At 37.9% G+C, this 16450-nt stretch overlaps 1 protein-coding gene across 2 annotated transcripts in view; it reads left to right on the forward strand.

Annotated features, from left to right (window-relative positions):
* NKAIN3 (sodium/potassium transporting ATPase interacting 3) overlaps positions 1 to 16450 on the forward strand; it is a 644097-nt gene that overhangs the window by 176118 nt on the left and 451529 nt on the right. The gene's annotated exons all lie outside the window — the stretch shown is intronic.

The following is a 16450-nucleotide window of genomic DNA, read 5'->3' on the forward strand; positions in this document are numbered from 1 at the left end:
ATATGAAAAGACCATGAATGGAACAGGGATTTTTTATTTTATGTTATTTATTTTATGTTACTCCAGGGGGAAATATAAAGATCTGTTACTTGGTTAAAGCTACTGGTAAGTGTTTTGGTTCAGGAGAACTTGAAAATAAATCAGAGTGTTCACACATGAGCAAAGAAAGGTAGCTTGCAAATTACCAAGCTCTCTGGCACCGGTAGTGTTCACATGGAGATGAGCTGATCATTGCAGCGATGGGTGATAGAGCATATTCTTTCATCTGTTGGAGGGTAGGCATGCTGCCTTTGAAGTCCTCTCTAACTAAGGTTGTGTAATTTTGATGTAATTGAGCACGTGATGATTTCCATTTGCTGCTTGTAAATCTTATTTTTTGTCTTTTAAAAATGCTTCCTGATTTCATTTGAAAATCCATGTTCTCATTTTTCTAGCTGTGCGTTCTTTTTCCTAGGCACATAATAATTGGTTATATATATATATATATAATATATATATATATATTACTCACACTTCATTATATGTATATATATATATGAAGTACAGTTTACCATTGATTTAAATTTACAGAAATAATTCTTAGTATATTTTTAGTGTATTACATTATGCATATGTGCATAATCAAAAATAACTTGGGTTTGCCATATATTATAATTGCTTTTTCTTACCACAGTCATTAGCGTCTGTTTGTACTTAATTTTTATTCAAGGAGGACTTATTTAAGTCTTTTTCAGGTGAATAAAATAGGCAAATGGCCAAGATTACTTAAGCCACTGCACTGTAATTGTCTCACTATTGATTACTTACTGATTTTCTGTCTCTTTTGTTTGGATTCTATGCATAGGCAGGCCCTCGAGGGGAATGGCTAGTGTATAATCCAGCTTTGTCTGGTCTTCAAATGCTCTAGTTTTACATGAAACAAAAATAACAGCATCATAATAGACAACTCAAAGTATATTATCACCTTTCTAAGTATCTGCATGTCTAGCTCTGTCAAGATTAATCTCTCTGTGTTCCCCAGCTGCTTAGTTGATGCTGCTGCTTCTGCAATAGGCCTGGTCTTAAATCAGCCCTATGACTTCATTGCTTACTCCTAGAGCCACCTCTACAAAAATTTATTTGCCAAACCTAAGGAGTAAGGAAAGTTATTTAAAAAAGTTGTATAAGATGGACCATGTGTAAATAGTCATGTTAAGTGGATAATTTTTACAAGAAAGGGGTAATGCATTTTAAGAATAAAATCACATCAAAACCTATCTGTTCATGGGAAGCAGACTGGAGAGTAATGTGTGTTAGGGTTTGGAGGTGACAGACCCAACCCTCTGACAATAGTGAATAAAGTTTGTTGGTAATTTAGTACCAGACCTTGAGTCAGCTGTCACTGTGAAGGCCTGGAAGAAAGCATGTCCTGCCAGTCATCTTGATTAGAAAAAGCAGCTGAGGCAGACACTTTTCTAAAAGTTTGCCTTTGTAGAACAGAATGCATTTGTCAAATGGAAGGGCTTTCTCATGTTCTTAAAACATTGTCCACCCACTCGACAAATAAGGACTGGAAAACCTTCACCAAAATTCAAAACATTTAATGGATGTCTGTTATATATGAGATAACATCTCAGTATCGGAAGTTTATCATCAGAATTCATTGCACCTCTGCAGAAGGTATTGAGAGAAGGGAAGGGCATATGTGGCTGATTGGTCCAAGGTGCCCCTTCTGGGCTACAGGGACAGTCTATTTGGGAACAGGTCAATACAAGTAAAATCGAAATTCTTTAGAGTTCTTTATCTTTCCCATGAGATTTTCAGACTCTCTGTAGCAGTAAACATTCAAACATCATGACTGATAGGATAAAAGATTAGATTTTATGTCCTGTGACTTGAGAAAAGGTAGAGTTTCTTTATCTGTGTGTTGTCAGAGGAAAAAAAAGAAAAGCCTAGCAGGTTTGGACCATTGGACCCTAGACTGGCAGGCCTCTGTCCTCGGTAGCGCTTGGTCATGAGGCATCTTGATCGATCTAGCCCAGGCTTCCAGTTTAATTCAGGGCCTCAGCTGATACTTGGAGTGGAAATTCATCCCTGCTTGACGACCTTAATAGACTGTGGCTTCAGAGATCTGGGACATTCCCAGAAGTCTGGGTCAGCTGAGCAGCAGGAAGTGTTCATGATAATTAAAGCCCGTCAGCCCTGTTAGGGCTGCTGAATTAGATAAGGACGATCATTGTTTACCAGGCCAAATGAACAATGATCACTGCTCCCCTACAGACGTCTATCACATACTCAGTACATATCTATGGAGTACCTACTACTTTCTAGGCTCTGTTCTTAGCACTGTGGATGCAGCAGTGAACATGCTTGCTTTTATGCAGTTTACATTCTGGTAGAAGAAGCTGAACGATGAAAATATATGTAACGTCAAGGCATGATAAATGCAATGAAGGAAGACAAAACAACAGAGTGACTTGGTAAGGGAAATGCTACTTTAGACAAGTCAAGAAAGGTTTCTAAGATAAATTGATATAAGGTCAGAAATCTAACGGGAAAAGGGAGTATGCAATACAGAGATCTGAGAAGAAAGTATTTCAGCAATATGCAAAGATAAAGTGTGCTCAGAGCAAGCAGGCCAGAGTGCTGAAGTGGAGTAAGCAGAGAAGGCTAAGAATTTTGCTTTTCCTTTGACTGAGATGAGAAGTCACTGAAGGATTGTGAACAAGGGAAGTAACAAGACATGGCTTTATATGCTATTGTGAGAATAGACTGTAATGTGGTGCAATTGAAAACAGGCCGGTTAGAAGGCTCTTAGAATAGAATAGTTAAGAAAATGTGGGATGCCAGAGAAATGGTGGTATAAAGGCCTCTGAAAATTCTCTCCTCCACAAAAGAAATGAGAAAACTGGTGTCCAGGTGTAGTGGCTCACACCTGTAATCCCATCGCTTTGGGAGGCTGAGGCAGGCAGATCACCTGCGATCAGGAGCTTGAGACCAGCCTGGCCAATATGGCAAAACCCCATCTCTATTAAAAATACAAAAATCACCCAGGCATGGTGGCAGGAGCCTTTAATCCCAGCTACTCTGGAGGCTGAGGTAGGAGAATCACTTGAACTCAGGAGGTGGAGGTTGCAATGAGTCAAGATCATGCCATTGCACTCCAGCCTGGGCGACAGGAGTGAAACTCTGTCTCAAAACAAACAAACAACTGGCAAAATGGTCGCAATAAACTTGTTCAGAAGTTTAGAAATTACATAAAGACTTATAGAAATCAGAGTGCACGGGCCGGGCGCGGTGGCTCAAGCCTGTAATCCCAGCACTTTGGGAGGCCGAGACGGATAGATCACTAGGTCAAGAGATCGAGACCATCCTGGTCAACATGGTGAAACCCCGTCTCTACTAAAAAATACAAAAAATTAACTGGGCATGGTGGCACACGCCTGTAATCCCAGCTACTCAGGAGACTGAGGCAGAAGAATTGCCTGAACCCAGGAGGTGGAGGTTGTGGTGAGCCGAGATCGCGCCATTGCTCTCCAGCCAGGGTAACAAGAGCGAAACTCCCTCTCAAAAAAAAAAAAAAAAAAAAAAAAAAAAAAAAAAATCAGAGTGCACTTATTCAAGGAAAAACAGCTGAATCTTGGTAAGAACAATGAGTTTTGTAGTATTTAACTCACTTAAGTCTCATTCCCGGCTCTCCAGATCTACAATAGTATTGATAAGGAAGAGTTCCCATTCTCATTGCAGCCTGGCAAGCATCAGAGAGGGAAGAATGGAGCTACAGCTTACTCAAATCCTCACTCCCACACAACTGTCAGTATTTGACCTGTGTTTTTTACTCGGGAGACTTCAGTTGCACAGCTCTCTGTATTTGACATTACTTAGAACTACCAAGTGAGAAAAACCTTTGCTAAGAGGATTTGGTGTTAAAACAATTACAGGGAAATATTTTAACTTCATGTTTGCCTAGAGGGATGGATAACAATTGTGGCAATCAATAGAGTAACCAGAAAACATTAAAAGAAAAGCTTGGGAATGAAATGTCCATAGGAGCTTAAAAGCTTTGAGATATTTCTGAGAATCTGGAAGGTCATACACAGGTATAAGGCTGAGCACATGTTCAGGGCTGTACCTGCTCAAGGGAAGCCTGAGAGGTCCTGAACCCTCAACTCTGGTCATTCTTGAGGTTCTGGAGAAGCAGGAAATGTAGTATAATGTGAAGTTGCAGATGCCTTCATGATTGTTGAAGGTATGTCTCAACACACAGAGTTCCTCAGCAAAGACAGAAGGTCGGTTAGGGATGAATAGATGACCACTGAGTGACTCTATTAAGCTAACAAAGCAGAGACTTCAGTGGCCACATGCAACAAAGAATATGTACTTTACAGGATTATTCCAGAATAGCCATCAAACAAACACGACTACAGCAAGAAATAATGCAAACCCTGGGTAAGACTGTAAGTGCGTTCCCAGAGTTGCCACATTATTATGCTTAAAATATTGAGTTTTTGAATACCATGACATCGAAAGGCACAAAAACAGTGGCCCATTCAAAGGGGACAAAGCGATCAATAGCAACTATTTATAGAGAAGCCTAGATGTTGGACTTACTAGATGACGATTTTAAATCAGATATTTTAAATATGCTTGAGGAACTGAAGAAAATAATGTCTAAAGTGTAAGAATGATATCTTGCCAAATGGAGAATATCAAGAGATAGAAGTTATTATAGAAATAGAAATTCTGAAGTTGAAAAGTATAATAACCTAAAAAAAATTTACAAGATCAGAGTTGAGCCAATAGAAGAAGGAATCCTCAGCCAACTGGAAAGTGGGTCAACAGGTTATTCCATGAGAGTAACAGAAATAAAAAAGTATGAAGAAAACTGAGCCTCAGATGCCTGTGGGACATTGTCAAGCAGACCTTGCTGCTCATACTCATAAATGTCAGCTTCAAAAAGAGAATAGAGAGACAAAGAAGCAAAAAGAATAATTGAAGAAATAATGGCAGAAAACTTTCTAAATTGGCTTAAAAACAGTCTTCACATCCAAGAAGTGTGGTGAACTCCAAGTAGGATGAATTCAAAGAAAACCCCTGGACACATTATGACTAAACTATCAAAAGGCAAAGACCAAGAGATAATTTTGAAAGCAGAAAAATAAAGATGGCTCCTCATATACAAAGAGCATGGGCAGGTGGTTCATTGCAAAAGAAGAGGGCAGAGTCTGTGGACACAGGCACAAATGGGATGCAGTTATGGTGGTGGGAACGTGGAAATCCTTCCTCTTCTAAATGTTTCCATTTATTTTTCAAAAAAGTTAGGCATAAAACCATCAACTCAGAATTGGAGGGAGAGCAGGAGAGGAAGAATGGAGGCATATAAATCACTAGCAATTTTTTTGCAAGGTCAAGCAGGACTGAAGTCAAATCAATGATATAATTCAGAATGCGCTGATTGTTCATTGCTATTAACAATGCATGGAATGTGGGAGCTTCCTTTTTGAACTAATTATTTGTTGACCGACACCAAACTTTTTACATTAATTTAAATGCTTAAATCTTAATATGTCAGTACTCTGGGCAAAGTCCTTGTTGTCTACGCTACTTGGCAGGAAAATTGAACGTCTGCCAAATTATATTTTTACATTCTCTGAATATCCTCTGTTTTCCTTTTCCCAGGCTGCATTCTTTGCCTATGTGTCCTGAAGTCACAAACTGGGAACTGTCAGTCAAATTGGACCAGGAGATATATATATATATATATATATATATTTTAAATTTCAACAACATCTTTGAAAAAGAGAAAGGATTATTGGCAATAGTCAATAATGAAGAGACTTTTAGATGAAAATCTGTGTTTCTGGTTCCTGGGGTCTGAGGAAAATCTGACACAGAGAAGTAGAGTGAGAACAATTGGTTGGAGTTAGGCAGCAACCAGTCTCTTCTCAGGGACCTGCACCCAACCTGTGGGCTTTGCATACCTCGGTGCAGTCCATTTTCACTTCGTGGAATGAGTGAATTCTTTCCTGTTACTGAATGCCCAAAATATTCCAGTCATTCCCACGAAGCTTTCTCCCACCTATGTGTTCTCAAAATTCCGCCACATTTTGTAGGTTCAAATGTTGCAGCACTTCTCATCTTCTATCTTTATGAACTTATTTGTTCTACCTTTCTGTCTCTCCTTTTAGATTTTTAATCTCTTTAAAGGGAGGGTTGGCATTTTAATCCATTTTTGCAATCTCACTCAGAACTAATAAATGTTTCTGTATGAGCAGGATCAACAAAATGTGCAATGAATAGTAAGTTTGGTCCATTATAATTCTGTTTAAGAGACTGTGGTAAATTTTCAATCTATTTCAGGCACAGTAGAATGCTTATTAGCAATTAATATTGATGTTACCTCAAAAAATGTTGAAAATCAATTCAATTCACCTTGGAATGCACAGATACTTAGCAGACAAACAAAATCCCTCTTACTTTCTACACTATAATATTATAACAGTGCATTTGAAGTCTTGTCATGGAAACTAGCAGACATATTCTAAAATGCACCAAGGATTGGTTGAATGCAAATTTGTTATCAAGACTCTTGTCCTTAGACTGTATTCTGTGGCATCTAAATCTATGCACAACATGGAAAGTTATACCAACTATTGGTGATTTATTTGTTCTCCTTGCCACTAAAGATTAACCTTTGTCCCTAAATGCTGTCATTTTATATGCAGTATCTCCTCTGCTTTGTGTGTCTTTGTTGTAAATACTCTAGTCTTCTCTCATCCATGGGAAATATGTTCCAAACCCCCCAGTGGCTTCCTGTAACTGTGCATAACATCAGATTCTCTATATATTATGTTTATAGTATATCTATGGTAAAATTTAATTTACAAATTAGGATGAATAAAACATTAACAGCAATAAATAAAGTAGAGCAATTTTAACAGTATTCTATAATTGAAGTTATATAAATATAGTCTCTCTCTATCACACTACTGTAATATTTTCAGACTGTAGCTGATCACAGGTAACTGAAACAGCAAAAGGTGAAACTCCAGAAAGCAAAATTGCAGATGAGTGGGCTACTGTACCACGGACACACACAAAGCTGGGAATATTCCTAGGACGTAAGAAGGACAATCATGGGAAACCTAGTGAAAGCCAGATAAGTGATTTCGTGAATCACCATGTACTACTGTGGCCTTCTTTAGTTTGAGAAATGTACCTTGATGTTGTTAAGAGGTTAACAACGGAGGAAACCGGTGAGAGGTGTGTGGGAATTCTTTGTACGGTCTATGCATCTTCCCTGTAGCTCTACAAATATTACAAAATAAAAGGTTTGTTTTTTTTTAAATCAATAAATAAAAGTTGGTGCAATGTTTGGAAAGTATTCACGAATTAGAACTCAGAAAGCTGGTGCCATCTGACAACTCCCTGAGCTTGGGAGGTCCATGGAATTGTTGCTGATAACAGCGTATCTTATCAAATAACTATTAATGTGTAATCTCTCCGTGTATAAGTATACTTAAGTGTATATATTTGGATTCACATAAAAGCAAGTTAGAAAAAAGTCATTAATATTTAATTCATAAAGTAACATTTAAAAAATCAGTTACTATGTGGGCCATCTTTTTGTACAGTGACATTTTATTGCCTGATAGAAGTATAGTGCTAAAGAGTATCTATCTTAAGTGCTAGTTAGAATGTTCAATTTGAAGAGAGTAACAGATATGTCCTATGGTGTTTCAAATATTCTAATATAAGAAAAGTCTCCCATGATGGGTCAGTAAGATCCTCAAGTATAACAGTTTTTGAAAAGCAAAATAGTTGTTTATTGTTAACTGAACTTTCTAGTTATTTAGTCCTGACTCTGAAAAGTGTTAAAAGTAGAATCTTTCTTGATACTAGTGACATTTCACATGCCTAAATATATCATTCAATTATTTGCACGTTGAAAGAAAGATATACCTGTGAATGATCCATCATAGAGATATTTAATAATGAAACTTACGATTTGTTTGCAGAAATAACTGAGAGTATACTTTACAGGTACAGATGGAATTGGTATTTCAATGTACTGAGCTTAGCATGTAGAAGGAATTTCTGTTTTCTTATGCTGTATCCTAAATGACATTTTGCCTATTTGGAAAACATTTTAAAGACAGAAAAAATGTAGCATTTTCAACTCTAAAATGGGAAGATATCACTTTACATCTTTATTATTTTCAAATATTCAGGCTCAAACATTTTTATAGATTAAAGAGATCGCATCCAGAATTCTAAGTTTACATCTTTCTTAAATTATCATTATCGTATACATTGCAAGTAACATAGCATTATCAGATTTATGCTATAATTGTAAGATGCAAATGTATAATTACTAGAATTTAACCTCTCCAAAATGATATAATTCAACCTGATTATCCTGGCTACATAAATGCATGCTAATCAGCAAAGAAACATTTAAATAAAACAAGAATGTTAACACAACTGCAGAATAAACAAACTTTTCAAGAAGGAAAAAAAACAAGACCAGCCTGGCCAACGTGGTGAAACCCTGTTTCTACCTAAAATCACCCAGGTGTGGTAGCACACACCTGTAATCTTAGTTACTTGGTAGGCCAAGGCAGGACAGTCTCTTGAACTCAGGAGGCAGAGGTTGTAGTGAGCCAAGGTCATGCACCACTGCACTCCAGCCTAGGCAACAGAGCAAGACTCTGTCTCAGAAAAAAAAAAAAAGAGTTTTGAGAGACACGGGGAAGCCAGGTAATTTCCAGGGTTTCTAGATTGGGTGAATCTCAGAGCCCAGTGAGAACAGGGACTTTAAACAAATTGGAAGAGAAACTGAATGAAAGTTCAAGTTAATAATGTATCATTATTACTGAATGTTTTTGGATAGAGGAAATTAGAAAAAGCAATACAAGTTAATTTTTTCCCCAAGTAATAGTTTAATACAATTACAAAAGTTACTTTATATGATTTGTTACTAATGTGGTCATATCTACCTTTCTTTCCAATGACCGCTTTTCTCCAAAATATGTGACTTACATTTCCTTAATTTCGTAGATCAGTGTTTCCTTCTCTAAGGTGGTAATATGTAGATACTTAGTACTCAGATGTCAAACAACTGAATTGAGAAAGTTCCAGAATAAATGTCTGTGCAAATGAGCCCTATGTGCTTGGGTTACAGGCCAATGACAGAGTTTTAACTAGTCCTGAAGTTTCTAGATCATACCCTGATACATGAAAGGGCAAGGAGAGTTGTGTATAATACTGTATTCTTCAATGAAATGCCACTTTTCCTCAATGTGTCCTCTGGGTGAGCACATTAAAATCACGTTTTGCTGCAATGTCACACCAAGTTGCTGACTTTCTTGTTGCCACATGGCACAAAAATGAATTCTGCCATAGGATAAACTTAAGTTTTAAAGGCTTCATATCATGGGGTATAATGTATATTCTTCATTTGCAATCCATAATGCTAACATCTCTGTCTCTCCCTTTTATATTATTAGCACTCATATTACATGTGGATGAGAATTAAATAAATTGAAAAGGCATTACTACTGCTCTAGAAAAAAAAGAGAGATACTCTCATTTTAAAAGGTTAAACAGATCATGCATTTGTCTGCTTAAAGTTCTCAAGTGTCTTTCCTGCTATCTGGGCTTAAATGCAAATCCACGGCCTAACAGTGGCCCACAATGCTCTATAGAGGATGGGGCTCTGACCTCTCTCTCACCTCACTTCTCTGTCTCCTCTCCAGCTCTATTGTGCAGCAAGCACAGGAGCTTCGTTTTTATTTCTCGAAGGTACTTGACTCATTCCTGCCTCAGGACCTTTGCGCTGGCTCTTGCAGCTTCTGCCTAGAAAACTGCTTCTTGCCTCCCCATTCCCAAGTCTTAACCAAGTCAGAGATTTTGATCAGTGCTTTCCTCATACTATTTCATTGCCTTTATTAAAACCTGCATCACCACAAAGAGATTACATGCTTCTTTAGAAAAGAAAAATTGGAGAAATCCTAAGAATTTTGTGGCAAATAAATAACAGTCATGATCAGCAACCTTAGGAAAACAAATGTACAACACCCTAAACTCCTATAGCCAATTTAAATTATCATGAAATCTTATAAATTAGTGCTCCTTTTTGATCACTATAAAAACACTTGATACAAAAATACAATTGGCTCTGTCATAAAGGTATCTGCAGTCAATATGTAAACTATAACAAAGCATCACACTTTTCATTAACTCATTTTTTTACTGTTTAGAATTTGCAAGACTTTGGAGAAAGTTAATTTGGAACTTCCAGGTCTCTCTTAAAATCATCGAAAATAGGTTATGTTTATGTCTTTTTTTCTCAGTAAATTATGTTTCACATCAAAGAGAATAACCATGATGCTCAGTAAATAAAAATAAAATATTATTCTATTGAAAAGAAATTTTATTTTATGTATTTATTTTTGAAACAGGATTTCACTTTGTCACCCAGGCTGGAGTGCAGTGACATGAGTTCATCTCACTGTACCCTTGACCTCCTGGTCTCAAGCAATTCTTCTCCCACCTTAGCCTCTCAAGTAGCTGGGACTACAGGTGCACACCACCATGCCTGGCTAATTTTTTTTTGTATTTTTTGGTAAAGAGGGGAGTTTTACTATGTTTCCCAGGCTGATCTCTAGTGACACACCCACTTCAGAGTTTTATTTTTAATTGAGTTTAACTAGCATATTTTTTCTTCATTTTTTTCTTACATAGATTCAACCATAAGAACTTAGTGTTTAACCAGCATCCTGATTCTAGGAAGAAGTAGTCATGTAACTTAAGAAAGATCGTTTCATTTACTTGTTTATCTATTTAACACCTGATATTTTGTCTAAATGAATCTATGCAACAATAATGTTAATTGAGTACAAATATAAACAGAAATTAGGATCATGAGTATAGGATGGGACATACACTAACCAGGAGAGGTGAAATTTTAGGCAGAAAGTGATTCACCTCAGTAGATCTCCATTTTCTCATTTAATCTGGATAAAGGAAGATAGCTATGTTCCCTGCTTGTGTGCCAAACCAGTTTTGTTGTAAGAGGCAGTTGCACTGTGTTAAGAAGTGTCTTGAGTCCAGGTAAGAAAGAGCTCACCAGGGAAGAATGAAGAGATGGTTCCTTGAGGTCAGCCAAGCACACAGAATTTGGAAATGGCAGCAGATGTGCTGTGCATTGGCAATGCCTGGACAAGATTACAGTTGCCAGTCATTTTCTAAAGTTTCTTCGTTATTTTTCTACTCACTGTTCAGTGAAAGTCATTTGCCAAAAGTGAAACCTGGCCAGGCGCGGTGGCTCAAGCCTGTAATCCCAGCACTTTGGGAGGCCGAGACGGGTGGATCACGAGGTCAGGAGATCAAGACCATCCCCGTCAACATGGTGAAACCCCGTCTCTACTAAAAATACAAAAAAAAAAAAAAAAAAAAAAAAGTTAGCTGGGCATGGTGGCGTGTGCCTGTAATTCCAGCTACTCAGGAGGCTGAGGCAGGAGAATTGCCTGAACCCAGGAGGCGGAGGTTGCAGTGAGCCAAGATCGCGCCACTGCACTCCAGCCTGGGTAACAAGAGCGAAACTCTGTATCAAAAAAAAAAAAAAAAAAAAAGAAAAAAAAATAGTGAAAGCTAATCCAACTTCAGTGTTTATTTCAGTTCTGTTGTTTAATTTTAATATATGTATTATGAATGTATGGCCACCACTTCCCTTTCCCAGTGTCCTTATAATTTGAGTTCTGCTTAATGTCATATTTATGTTCCTGGATAAGATTTCTGAAAGTAATTAGCATATCAGAATGAATTTGTCATCCCCTGTCTTGCTTCCGATCTCTTTGCAAGCTTCTCAAAATTGGGTGAACTGATTCTGAGTAGTGCAACCGTAATCTCGGCACCTAGTAGACATCTACCAAGTTGGATTTCTGCATTGTTCCTAATAATCAAATTTATTCTTATCTAACCCAATGTTCTGTTACTTTTCCTCAACCCCTGAATGCCTAGGATTTCTCCACCCTGCCCTGGCCTGTCACCTGTCTTGGTCTGGACCATAAGTCTTTATTGTTTTCTGAAATATACTATTGATTTCTTCTGAGACTTTACACCTCTGATCCTAAAACCCCATTCTAAAACAGTACCAATGGCTTAGTGTTCTGGGTCATGCCTTCTGATTTCTTATCAACTCCCATTCCCTAGGAATAGATTCTAGTTTTGCGTAATCATGACAATAATAGAAAACATGTTTCGAACAAAGACTCCAGGCTGGTAGGCAATACTTAGATTTATCTCATCCTTAAAAACAATGTATGAAACCGTTATCCATCTTACAGGTGGGAAAATGAAAGCATAGGCAAATTAAGTAGGTTTTCCAAAGTCGCAAAGCAGGTCAGTGATACAATTGAATATGAACCAAGTTACCTGAATATAAACTTGAGCTCTCTACCATACTGCCCCCCGGACTTACTAACATTCTGCTCTTGCTGGACAGGTTTCAGGTAGAGTGCAGACACAGGGAAGATCTGCCTTGTCAGGACTGGTGCCCAACAAGACCTCTACATTGGGTCCTTCCCCTTTCATATCCCTTTCCTATTTGTATGACTCTATTTTTAAATGTGTACAAAGAGTTTTGCTTGGCATTAAGGATATGTAACTCACAAGGCAGGCATGCTCCCTTCCATCCACTTTAGAGGCTTTCAGAGGAAAGAAACCTTCATCACATAGTTTTACAGAGAATTGCATATCTAGAGTTGTGATAAGCTCTACTAAGAAAGATTGCAGTGTACAGTAAAAGCCTACAACAAGATGACTTAACCTATTCTGGCAGGTCAGAGAATTGCTGCTTTCCTTAACAACTTCAAGGGATGACTCAGGACTTACTGTCTGATTCATACATCTCTTCCCTTCCAGGTTCAACTACAACAGTGTTTTCAGCAGAATTCTAGCTTTGAGTTGCACAGATCCTGGTGTGTTTTGCAGCTCTCCCAATTCACTGCAGCCTCTTCTTCACTAATAGAGGTTTTACTAAATATATTTATTAGCATATTTCAAGCTACCATTACCTTATCAGACCTCTGCTCTGCTAAAATACTGAGCAATATTGTTTTATTGATTGAGTGCCTACTGATGGTAGCAATATGCAGGCATGCATTATTCTCATACGACTACAGCTTTAATAGTCTGGAGGTAATACTGAAAGTAATTTACTGTCATCTATAGATGGCAGTTCAAGTGCTGTGGTACTTAGGGCTGCCACTTTGGAAATTCCAGTCTGCATACAAATGAGTTATTTAAAGTCTTTTCAGAACTAACTTGATAAAACAGGAAGGCAAGAAAGCCCACCACTGATCAGATAGCCATCCACAAATACAGTAAATGGGAACAGTTTCTTTGAAAGACATCTTTTCCATTTTCTTAACTTTTCTAGTGGAATATATGTCAGGGAATGAAGGAGTTTGTGGACATGCTGACTTAATTTAGTGTCTAAATCCTGAATCTTTTTGCTAACTGCAGATGCAGGATTTAGACACAAAATTAAGTCAACATGTTCACAAACTCACGCACTGCAGAGTTCTCCTGCATTGCAGTGTTCATCACATGACCTGAAGGAAGAATAGAGGTTTAGATAAAGAAAATACTGAAACATTGGTTTCCCCTCACCAGTGACAATGTTAAGATGTTTTAGATACCACCTTATTCATTATTTTATATTATCAAGGGAACAATATTAAAAAGAAGCTAACAGAAAGCCTACTCTCATACACACAAAAAATCATTTTATATTCATTGCTTTCTTTGGCCTAGATGCAGTTTTTTTTAAAAAAACTTAAGTTCTATAAATACGTGTAGCTCTTGTTGATTCATTTTAACTGCTGGATAGCATTGATAGCATTCCACTGAATGAATAAATCACATTTATGTAAACATTGCACAACAGAGGGACAATTAGGATGTTTTCCTTAAAGAAAAGAAAAAAAACTAGAACACACAGAAATTCAGTGAAAAATTTTGTGCATAGTCCCTGTGCTTATCTAGTTTCTCTCAGATCGATACCCATGAAAAGTGGGGGAAAAACAAGTTGTGAAAAAAAGTGCAGTAGGATTTCAATTGTCTAAATCTTTAAAAGTCACAAACATTGTTTATGGATGAATTTATTCATACTAGCGAAGTTCATAAACATGCATGCAAACGATCCGCACCATCTTCAAGAGACTGGATGCTACTGGAGTGGGTGGGTTAAGGGATGAGAGTAGCACTTTAGCAATATCTGTAACAGCTTACTTCTCTAAAAAAAAATGATCTGGAGCAAATTGTAATATGTTAACATCTGTTTGATCTTGGTGTGATAATTATATAGATGTTGTATTTTTCCTATATTCTTAAATATGCTTGAAGTGTGTTGTAAGTTCTGTGAAAACTAAGTTTTACAAAAAGTTGTGAATGCTATTTTTAAAAAAGTAAAAGCTTGTGTGTACCATAAGAACATTAGAATTACTGGTATGATGTCTTATATGCAAACATTCAGCTGTCTCCTGTTGGAAGAAGTATATATGAGTTAGAAAACCAGCTGTGAAAAATTATCAAATTCCAGCTAGCAGGAGGCTTCATATAACCATAAACCCAAACAGCACTTTCTACTTCAGCTCACTGGGGACCAGGCACAGTGACTCATGCCTATAATTCCAGAACTTCACAGGCCAGAAAGGGAGAATCAAGGTTTGAGATCAGCCTGGGTAACATAGGAAGACCTTGCATCTACGAAATTTAAAGAAAAAAAAATAGCTGAGTGTAGTGGAGCATGCCTGTAGTCCCAGCTACTCAGGAGGCTGAGATGGAACAATTGCTTGAGCCTGGGAGGTCAAGACTGTGGTGAGCTAGGTGCCACTGCACTCCAGCCTGCTCCAGCCTGGGTATCAGAGCAAGGCAAGACCCTGTCTCAAAAAACAAAAAACAAAAACAATCTTCAGCTCGCTGAGCTAACTGGGGTGAAAGGGAGCTGGAAAAAGTATCTAAGTGTCTAGAAATCTCAGGAATTCAGGGAGCTGACCCAAGTGCAACCTGACAGTGACAACCCAGCCTCAGTCCTGGGATGAACTGACCTTGGCTACAGACAAGATTCAACCCTTGTGTGGGAAGGAAGGAATAGAATCCTCTAATTCCACATGAAGTAAAAACTGAATCAAGAATAGGGTACAAGGAAAACCAGAGCAGAAGATTCTAGAAGCAAGGCAGGCAAAGCTGGGTGGGGGAGCTGTGCAGGCAGTCCCTGCAGGGGAAATCAGCACACCTGGGTTTGAGTGATGGGCAAGTTATCAGTTTTTCTGAGACTCAATTTCTTTATCTCAAAACAAGGGCAACACTGTCTTGAGTATATTCTTATGAAAGTTAAATGAAATAACATATGAAAATACTTGGCACCTCAATAAAAGTTAGTATCCCCTCCACTGAGTAGAGGACATGCCTTCAGGTGTAGGTCAGGGAGAGGATAGAGGGAAGCTGGCAGGCTTTAGTGGAAGTTATCTCAAGCACTGTCTTAGAAGGTATCCAAGAATAATCCCACTGATGCTTCCACTCCCTAGACATGGCAGTCTGGTCCAGGGAAGGGTTAAGCCACGCAGTGACTGAAAAGAGTTGCAAAAGAATGAGGAAGGGACATATTAAATTATGCATGCATTCCCCAAATTAGACAAGATGCAGCAGCCACTCGAGTCAGTTACACATGTTTAGGAAAAGCTTAGCAGTCTGACCACAACACTAAGCACCAAAGATCCTCATTCATGTTCCATTCATGTTCCAGCAGTGCAGGCAAAGTGTTCAAGGAGGAGACTTGAATCTCTGCTGCCTGAGATGCACCAGCACAAACTCTTTTGTCTCTGCTCTCTGCTCTGTGAGGCTGTCTTATGCTGCAAGACATTCACTGCAATATGCACTTCCAGTGGTCGATTTGGAAGACAAATAAGAATCTTTAATATAGGCATTCTCTACCTGCTGCTATCTTTGCTCACTGGTGCTGTTTAATTCTCCTTTTATTCAAATTAAATACCTTGCAGTCATTCAGAAACTGTACCTTCTGTTGCCACATCTTCCTGCCGTCAGAGCAGTTAATTAGCTCTTGGCAGGTCTTAGCTTCTGAAGAGCTTGAAAGGATGATTTGTAATTGTGCTCTGAAGTGCAGCAAGTTGCTTCAAATAAACATGGTTTAAAGTCTATTGTTTGACATTTGTCAATTTTTACACGATCATTTATCATTTTCATTTATTTGGCAGCAATAGAAAAATCTTATTCATTTCACATTCCTGAAGGTAGAGCCATCATCATTTCTTATACTTGAACAAAGGAAGACTATAAAAACCTCAGGAAAAACATAAAAAGGAAAATGGGACCTTATTGAAGCAAAAAGCCCTATAAAATCTGAAAAGGACTCCTCTATGGAAGACCTATACCATAAAATTGA

This window comes from Saimiri boliviensis, chromosome 15, assembly GCF_048565385.1.
Source record: "Saimiri boliviensis isolate mSaiBol1 chromosome 15, mSaiBol1.pri, whole genome shotgun sequence".
NCBI classification, from domain to species: domain Eukaryota; kingdom Metazoa; phylum Chordata; class Mammalia; order Primates; family Cebidae; genus Saimiri; species Saimiri boliviensis.